Here is a 9592-nt window from a genome sequence, read left to right on the forward strand (position 1 = left end):
CCTCTCATTATTCATCGAGTTGCTTGAGCAGGCCCAGTAACGTCTCCATCGTGACACTTGTTGTTACTGTGTTTGGCATACCGAATACATCACGGGCAGCTTGCCAGGCTTTGCCGTACGGGCGAGATACTCTCGGTAGCTTGCTGGGCTCTCCGAGACATGGTCCTCAATTTAGAATTGGAAAATCACAGCAACTAGTTTAGGAATTGAGTTTGAGATTAGGGGGGAGGATAATTAGTTAGGGGGTTCACAAAGATTCAACAAAGGAAATATAAAAAAGGAGGGGGAGGTCCTCATATTACCCACCAAGGAATAGAATAAAATTGTGCCTTATGATGAATTTATGTTGTTCGTTTCTTTTCTCCATAGAACTCTCTGTTGCACAAACACGCACACATCCACATCTGCACCCACACTCCCATACACAGAGCCACTTTTTCTCTGCCTAGACAATCCTTCCCTCTATTCTCTCTATTTAAATACCACAGGTCCTATGAAATGAAACATCTGAGTTGGTTTTCAAGTCTCCACTAAGTCCAGGATCTACTGTAAAATGTTTTCTTCAATATCTCCTTCCTATAGAACTTGTGCCCTCCTTTGAAGTTCCAGAGAATGTATAAGAACTGCACGACACATAGTAAGCACACTGTTCAGCAGGTATAGTTCTGAAGCTATTTCTGGGTTCTGTTCTCTCCACACAAAGAATTTTAAATTCATTCCAGCCAAAGTTTGGTTTGTTCCCATTTCCCTCCACGACAGCATAACCCACGTATGCTGTATTGACAGAAGTACCAAAAGTGTGACATCTGTGGAGAGTATTGTTAAGGTAAGGCATGAACTAAACTTTCAAAAATCACAAAATTAAAACCATTGTAAATGTGGGTATTACTTCCAGATGTAATGGTAGTGGTGGCATTTTTATAAGATCTAGAAAAAGCACAATCCTGGGAGAGTTCAAATGAGACTATATGATAACTTGCATCCTTTCTTTGTTTCCTCTCCATTTCTCAAGCAAAGAACAATCACACTGGCAAAAGAAAGACAAATCGTAAGATAATGCCTTTAAGGTTCAAAACACTGCATGATATTGATATTTCAAATAAGTTTAAAGATGTTCACTTAGGCAAATTACATCGCCAAGAACTGAAGGCATTGGCAGGAAACAATGAAAATCTTTTACTATATTATGATGAAGAGAAAGGTTGATAGAGAGCAAGCTATCTCAATTTTCAAAATCGGAAGAGTGAAATCTAGCAAGTGAGGCCAAAGAACTTAGTGGCCTTGATGTTAACGCCATGCCTTACGCCTATGAGAAACATAAAGCCCTGAAATATGAGCACTCAGTGTGTGAAGGATGCTTATCTATAAGTCAGCAAAAGTCACAAGAAAGATAACATCCTAAACTAAACTAATGTTACTCCCTTTAACAAAGTGTCATCCATTATGCAGAAAGTGAAATAAAATTCATCAAGGAATTGGACTAAATCTGTCACATACTAAGGCCACACATAGGACTGTGAATTCCCAAGAAAATAGAATTACTTTAACTGCTTGGAGAGCTAGTACTAATTCATGCACTTGTGCATAACATGAGGAAATATCCTTGATCCTGACAAATGTCCTTCCAATTCATCATTTTATAGTTCACTGGAGCGATAGCACAGCGGTAGGGCGTTTGCCTTGCATGCAGCCAACATGGCCGACCCGAGTTCGATTCCTCCGCCCCTCTCGGAGAGCCCGGCAAGCTACCAAGCATATCTCGCCCGCACGGCAGAGCCTGGCAAGCTCCTTGTGACGTATTTGATATGCCAAACACAGTAACAACAAAGTCTCCAATGGAGACGTTACTGGGCCTGCTCGAGCAAATCGATGATCAACGGGAGGGCCTTTATCTTTATCTTTATCTTATATTTCCTTGTATGAAAATATTAATTAAACCTAATTATTTAATGCCTTTAAATTAGGAAGAATTGTTTATCTAGATTATGAAATCTAAATAAAAAGAGACCAATATTCTGGGATAATATACTAGAGGCAACAATTAAATTTAATTGCTGTATTAGTGGTGGGAGGTGTTGGGCCACACCCAACAACATTCAAACAAATAAACCCTAAAGGGTTTATTTCTAGCTCTGTGCTCAGGTATCACTTCCAAAGCTGCTGGGCGACCATATGCAATGACAAGGATTGAACCATCAGCAACCAGTAAAAGTCTAGCTTTGTAACCCCTGTACTACCTCTCTGTCCCACCATAAATATATCTAAATGGCTCAGGTCGAATTGATCAAATGTATAACTGCAGAAGAATGTACAAAAATAGAGCATAAGTATACCATGTGGTATGGAGGCTATGTGTGGTATGAATGCTATATATAGCATCCATACCAGATTCTATATATATGGTATGTAGAGGAGAACACAATATATTTAATGCAATATATTAAATGCTCTCAACGAACTTCTTTCTATTAAGCTCTTGAAAACCATACTTTAAGGAAAATAGAAGTTCCATGGTGAAATGAGACTCTCAAACTTTGTGTACTAAATTGGACTGAAAATGGACTGCTAAAGAGAGTACTAAATACATAGTACTTTAGCTACAGAGAGCTAAGTACTATGTATTTTAAAAATTGGTATAAATACTCTAAAAAATGCTATAATTATTACAGGTCAAATAGCTCAGTTCAGTTTGAACTTTTATGCCAACGACAGGTGAAAAATCCCTCTTATATTCGTGATAAATAATTCCCTAAATTGATGTTACTATTGTTGACAAATTTGGAAATGAGGTCATCTTCCAGGAGTGAAAAGAGTGAGGATAATGAAAGTAGACAGGTAGACCGAGAAAAATCTGCAACAAGTCCTATGGACAATTCACCAAGTAAGAGAACTTTTAACAACTAACTAATAAAATACTATCATCTATCCCTAAAGCCCAAATCCAAATAAATCTATTTGTAGTTGATTCAGAGATTGCTAGATCAGTCAGCTAAGCTCCATCACATTAAGGAAGGTAAGGACCACTAAAAGTGAAGCAGGAAGGGAGGCTCGGGAAGGTCTGGCAGGGAGACATCTGATGATGGGAGCAGAATCCACAATGATGTCCCAATGAGAGGTGAGCAAAGAGAAGAAAACCTGAGAAAATTGGGTGTAAAAGGAAGGAAGGCAAGAGAGGAGGAAGCAGGGTGGTAATGAGTGAATAGAATTCCTGAAATCATATGAGCCAAAAAGAACACAAAATTCTCAGCTTTGTGAATTCGGACAGTTGAGGACTGAGAAGGCCCAGGTGGATGAATCCCTGTGGATTCTTAGAGGGGACTGCCAAGTCCCATCTGTGGATGTTGGGGATGTTGAAGGCAGAGCCTGGAAAGTGACAGCAGAGTCAAATCTGGAAAGAACACTCTTGGTATTTTGTATTCCAGAGGGAGTGAAATGTTAAGGAGATCAACAGCATTAGAATGGGAAGAAGGTATCCCTAGGGAAGGATGCGACTGTAGAAAGACAACTGGGCAAGAGGTTAAGAAATAGTTTACACTGGTTGTGGTTCTCAACAAGCTGCAAGTCACATGATAGAGCACAGACTATTTCTCCGTCCCTGTGAGAGAAGCATTCATGCAAGATCACTGCCCCAAATACTATTCCTTACATTGTATTTTTAATAGACAAATTCATGCTATGAAGGCACACATAGGCTCGCATTAACACAAACGATTTCTATTCTTTGGCGGGGGGATGGGGATAAGGAGCAATTTGGGCCATACTCTACTGTGCTTTGTAGTTATTCATGGCTCTATGCTCAGGAGTGACCCCTGTTACTTGATCAACCTTAAGTGATGCTGAAATTCAAACCATATGGGAGGATAAAAGGTAAGTGCCTTTACTCCCTCTACTATTATTTCTCCCCTCTTAATTTGATAATTAAAAGTAGACATAATTTGTGACTGAAGAGATAATGCAGTGTACATGGCCAAAACCTGGGTCAATATCCGGCATCCTATATGGCTCCTTCAAGCTCTGCCAGAAGTCCTGAGTGAAGAGATAGGAGGAGTAATTCCTGAACATTGATGGATGCGATCCCCAAACAGAGCAACAAACCAAATGTGTTTATCAGATACCTACTATGTGTGAAGCACCGTAAAACTCAGGATATATATCCTGAGAGTGATTCAAGTTGGGAGAAGATAAAGAGGTCCCGAAGGTACTTTGCATGCAATGTGGCACATGACAAGAAGATAAGCAGAGGTCAAGTCCTGACAAAACTCAAAGCAAGCTTTCCTTGGTTTCCCCAACTAACTTTATCCAAGGTGCTCACTCCCAAAGGCACAATCTGTTGTTCTCTCAAATAAATTCCCACAATGTTCACCATGGAAGAGCTGAGATATTCTACTTGAGTTGTCTTCTACTTTCTAAGAGGAGGGCTCTTCACAATAAATGACTATTAATGGCCAGAAAGCATCTCAAGTAATTAATGACAAGTAGAGGGAATCACATGTTGTATTGTGGCAAAGGGGACCAAGCCCAGAGCTGCACAACTTTCATGATGTAGTTATTTTTGCAGCTATGGGGCTGACGGTGTGAAGGAGTGGGCCTATGCTCTTCACCCCTAGCAAATAATTGTATTCATGTTCCATAAACCTCAGGTCTTTGGGAAGCAAAAGTTATTAGCCTGAAACCCTTAGAAAGAAACAAATGAATGAATCAAATGAAATACTTATAACTTTTTGGAATAAATAAAATATGCATACATCATTCATGATGGACAAACAATTACTCCAAACCCCTATTCACCAAATAATCTGTGGACAACTAAATTTACTCAAACCTAAAAATTGCTCAGAGATCTCCCTATAATATCCCATCGAAATAGAGATACACAAAACATAACTAGTGCTCAGGCACCTAATAAATATTCATTGATAAATCTATATGCCTATAGAGTAAAAGCCATTGAAATGACTTCTTCCAAATGCTAATTTAGAAAATTATCTCCATGAATATGCACAAATTATGCAAATATTGTTGAGTAAGCATTTATAATTAAACAATATAAAATCAGTATTTTGTATCTGAAAAAAATCTATCCTCACATAAGAATGGAAAAACTCAGCAACTGCCTGGAAAATCTGATTTACAGTTGCCAAACTCTTCATTCAAATACTTATTTTAGAGTAATCTGAATAGCTACTTTTCTCCAAAGTTTTTTCTGCATCAGTAATACTTTTGGTTTGGTTTACACCAATTCTGCTAATGAGGCGGGAAAGCTAGCTCTATGGGCTGAAGGCAGGTTTTTTGTGCAGGACGCCTGGATTCTATCCCTGGCTCCCCCTGGCTCCTACACACTAATGGGGCCAACTGTAGAGCCAAGAGTAGCCTGAGCACTGCTGGTTGAGCACTGCTTTTACTCTATAGCCTCGAAACTAGGGGAAAAGGCTCCATATACTTCTTATATATTCATTATTCTTTATTTAGAAAGCATCATTCTAAAAGGCAATTTTGCTTTCGTCTTTACCTAAATTCTCTCTTCTGTACTCATCTTATTTGCGAGTGCAATTAAAAGATTTAATTTTCCTTGTAGGACTTCTAAAAAAATTCAAGGCCATGCGATATATGGAACTGTCAAACGATGTTAATTAAAGATTTAAATGTTTGAGGACTGACTATGACAAATTGTTGACATTCTGTCACAAAATATTTTGATGTGTTTATAACAGCAATGATTTCATTGTGGTTATTTATTTTTACTACAATGTAATATTAAAAACTTGTCAAAAGTTTTCAAATGTTTTAAAAGAGATCATTAACAGAATTTTATTATAAAATATGTAAGTATTAATCATCACGATGTGTCTACATTTTTTTCCTTTGGTGCTGTCGAGTATAAATAAAATATCTACAAACGTATTTTCTCATATTTTAAATGATAGAAAACAATCTTATATATCTTACTTCACAGCATCTAAAAACAGTATGGGATAATTTGTATTAACGCACAACGAACACCGTACCCATCATGAGTACTCTATACTTTTGTTAGGTTTCAAAAAGAGAAAAATATAAATCTCATTTTTTCTGCCATTTTAGAAAAACATCTCATAGTACAAAAAAAAAAAAACAGCGCCTATCTATTCATTGAAAATTTGAACTACTTAAACTCTACCTCAAGTACCTTAATGACTACATTTAAAGATACACAAACAAGTCACCTATTTCACATGAGATGTTTAACTATCCTACATATTCCTTAAAATCTATCTACAATCTTTATGAAAAACATTCAGTTTTGACCAGAAATAGAGGGTCCTTATATAACATAAAAGCATACCTTTTAACTCTGTGATTCTTATTTTTTTTAATTGAGTTCCACTATCCTTTGAATATCTCAGGACTAGCTTCCCCAAAATTCAGCAGCTTTAACGTTTGAGTGCAGTACCAGGAACTTCAAGACCACAAAAGTTGACCCACAGCCCATACTTTTAACAACTGAACAGATCAAAGACTACATAACTTCCACTGAAAGAATAAAAAGTTTCAGTGACTTTTAGCAACCAAAGTTTCCTTTGAAATTTCAGGCATTCTTAAATTGCTGTTATATTATCATTGACTTCTATCACTCTTTATATTACTTAAAATGAACCACTCCTCAAGGAAAAAAAAATAGCCATTTTAAGAAAAAAAAAAAACAACTTCTATACTACGAATCTGTACCCAACATTAAGTGCTTCAAGATGTCCCTGTGTAATCTTAGGGTAAGCGGTGTCCCCACTCCCAAGTCTAGTAATTGAACATGCAATGCAATCTCCGTGAGTACCAGTCCCCAGCGAGGAGTTACAAATGAAGCTCTCGATAGATAGATGATAGATAGATAGATAGATAGATAGATAGATAGATAGATAGATAGATAGATAGATAGCCCATTCTATCAAAAATCCACAATCATACAGAAATCGAGCTGCTTTTGACCGGTTACCATTCCACGAGCCATAGAACTAACTAACGTTAAGGTTTATTTCCGATGTCGCAAACGCTTTGCCCGTGCAAAATGAAAAGCGTGAAAACGAGTGAGGCAAAGACAGACCCACGAAACTCACAGTCTGATATCACATGACTGCATTGCCTGGCAGTCCCCGACACAAATGTCACCGACAGGGAGCAGAGACCCCTGAGAGTTTCCGCAAACGGAAGCAGCAGGGACCCCCTCCAACTCCCCCAGGGCTCTCTGCGGTTTCCCAACGTGCTGTTGTTACAATGAACGAAAACAAAATAGAGCAGAAATTTACACACACACACACACACACAATTGCACACATGCACGGACACATGCACACAATTGCACACATGCACGCACACACACACATGCACACACGCACACTCACTCACTCAGCTCCAACCAGCAGCAGCCTCCCGGGAAGTTTGCTTTCTCCGTGCAATTCAGCCCCCCCCGAGGGTCTCCCTCTCCCGAAGGGCCACTGTCTGTCTCACCCGAGCTCCTGGCCGTCGCGACCCAGCTCCGGGGCGGCCTCCGGCCCCTCGAACCCGCGCGGCGCCCAAAGATCCCGCGTCCCGTGGCGGCTCCGGGCTCCGCGTCGCTGGCTCTGCGCGGGGCGGGGCGGGGTGATCGCCCGTGGGAGAGCCAAGCCCCGGCGCGCCCCGCGCGTTCTCACGGCCCAGCTCGGTGGGCTCAGCAGCGCCCACCGCAGTCCGCCCCGCCTCCCCCGAGACCCGAGCGCCGCGCTCCTGGGCTCCCGGGTTCCCCTCCCCCACCCCACCCCCCGGCGTGGGAACCGGGTCCCGAGTCCGAGAAGGTGGCGAGGGACCAGCCCTGCTCCGGCCGCGGGGAGGGACACAGCCTGTGTGCCCGGCCCAGCCGCCCCGGAGGCGGCAGCTACTTACTTGGGAGGCTTCCCGGGTCGGCGTCTCCGGCAGCAGCTGGGGGCTTGCATCTGGGAGCCTCACCGCCAACGCAGAAAGGGGTGTCGGGGCGGGAGGGGGGGATCACGCGAGGCACCTGTGCTGGGGCTCCCTCCGACCCACTCAACAGGCTGGGCGGAAAGAAACGCACCCGGGTCAGCGGAGTCCCCTGCGCGCCGGGGAAAGGCGCAGTCGGGCTCGTCTGAGTCCCTCCCAGCGTCTCCTGAGCTCCCCAGACCCCTCCGGGATCCCTCCGACAGCCTTTTCCTCTTGCAATTTGACTTCGCTGCGGAATTGCTCCCCCTATGAGACTCCGAAGACTAGAAGAAAAGAGCGGCTTCCGCGCACGCTGTTCAGGTCACTCCAGGTCGGACCTGGGCTGGCTTTGGCGCTGCCACCCCGCAGGTGACCAGCGCCTGGGGCCGTTCCCAGGCTGCTCCCCGGCTTTTCTGTTTTGGTCTAGCAAGGAAACTAGAAAAGACTGATTAAAAAAAATTTTTTTTTTTAAAAAGCAAAAGCAAAAAAAAAAAAATTAAAACAAACAAAAAAAACACAAAATCCTGGCTTGTGAAAAACTAGCACTGTGCTGAGTCCCACCCACTAGACGCGGACAAGGCCAAAAGTCAGGTCCCAAAACTACAGCCACCCAATCACCATCCCAGGAATGACTGCCTGGAGGACAGAGATCCAGAAGGGGTGTGCAGAGAAGGGGACCGGAAAGGGGGGAAGGGTTCAAGGCCCATTCATCTGATCCATTGAAATAAAAATCTGCATCACTCTGTGCCTTGCAAAACTACAGCACTCCATAGTTAAAAACCACTCCCTAACTCTGGGGAAGTTGATATTCTGAGGGATGTTTTGACTTTCAAGTTTAAAAACAACCTATTTTTTGCCAATGTAAGACTATATTGGTAGAAGATTTTTATCTTACTAGTCAGATCCTGATTCTGCTCTATTTCATGCCTTTAGTTTCTTTTGTCTTGTGTGAGCACATGGGGTGCAGCACAGAAAAATTAATTCTGGTGTTAACTTTTTGAGCCATCTTTCTGACCTCCGAAAATATTGCCATGCCCTTTCCTTGTGATTTCACAGTTCATCAGAATTATTCTGGATCTTTCGTCAGACCCAAGAATGGAGACAAAATATTATCTGCAAATTGCATTTCTCCTCAAACCCACCACGGAATCTGGTAGTATTTTTGCTTCCCCATTATTTGCACAATTTTCTCCCAGTCTTGCCTACTAGGTATTACTAAGAATACTTAGTAGGCCAGCATTACTCAGAGCAAGAAAATTAAATAAGTTCTCTCACTACCAGGCAAATGTTCAGAGCAATAATTTTGCACTTTTTGTTTCTACCAGTTCTAAAACCTCTACTTCAACTCTTAGTTCATGGTGATGTTTGTAATTCTCAGAATAGTACCTAGAAAGGAAAATAAAAAGAAACACATAACAGGTAATTGATTCTCTTTCATATCTGTTTATATATGACGTGCCATATAGAGAGATGTCTCTGTACAAATCTCATATGTATCACATCTTTCTATATATGTAGAGTGTTTGGGATCTAATCCAAATCCTTATGTATTAAAGCTAATGATCTACCACTTAACTACATCCTTGATCTAAATCTTAACCAAGTTTTTTTTTTTTGGTTTTGTTTTTTTAAAGAGACATACAATGCT

General features: G+C 41.3%; 1 protein-coding gene across 2 annotated transcripts in view; it reads right to left on the bottom strand.

Moving 5' to 3' along the window:
• The window catches only part of GUCY1A1 (guanylate cyclase 1 soluble subunit alpha 1), a 59674-nt gene extending 51411 nt beyond the window's left edge, over nt 1-8263 (bottom strand). Inside the window, exon 1 of one of the 2 annotated variants that reach the window (XM_056119056.1) lies at nt 7891-8263. The gene's annotated coding sequence lies outside the window, so the exon portion shown is untranslated. Of the gene's footprint in view, nt 1-7479; nt 7580-7890 lie in introns of those variants that run through there. The other variant, XM_056119055.1, reaches the window with a different exon arrangement.
• Nucleotides 8264-9592: the final 1329 nt, after the last annotated feature.

Source organism: Sorex fumeus, unplaced genomic scaffold (assembly GCF_029834395.1).
Source record: "Sorex fumeus unplaced genomic scaffold, SorFum_2.1 ptg000039l, whole genome shotgun sequence".
Lineage (NCBI taxonomy): Eukaryota > Metazoa > Chordata > Mammalia > Eulipotyphla > Soricidae > Sorex > Sorex fumeus.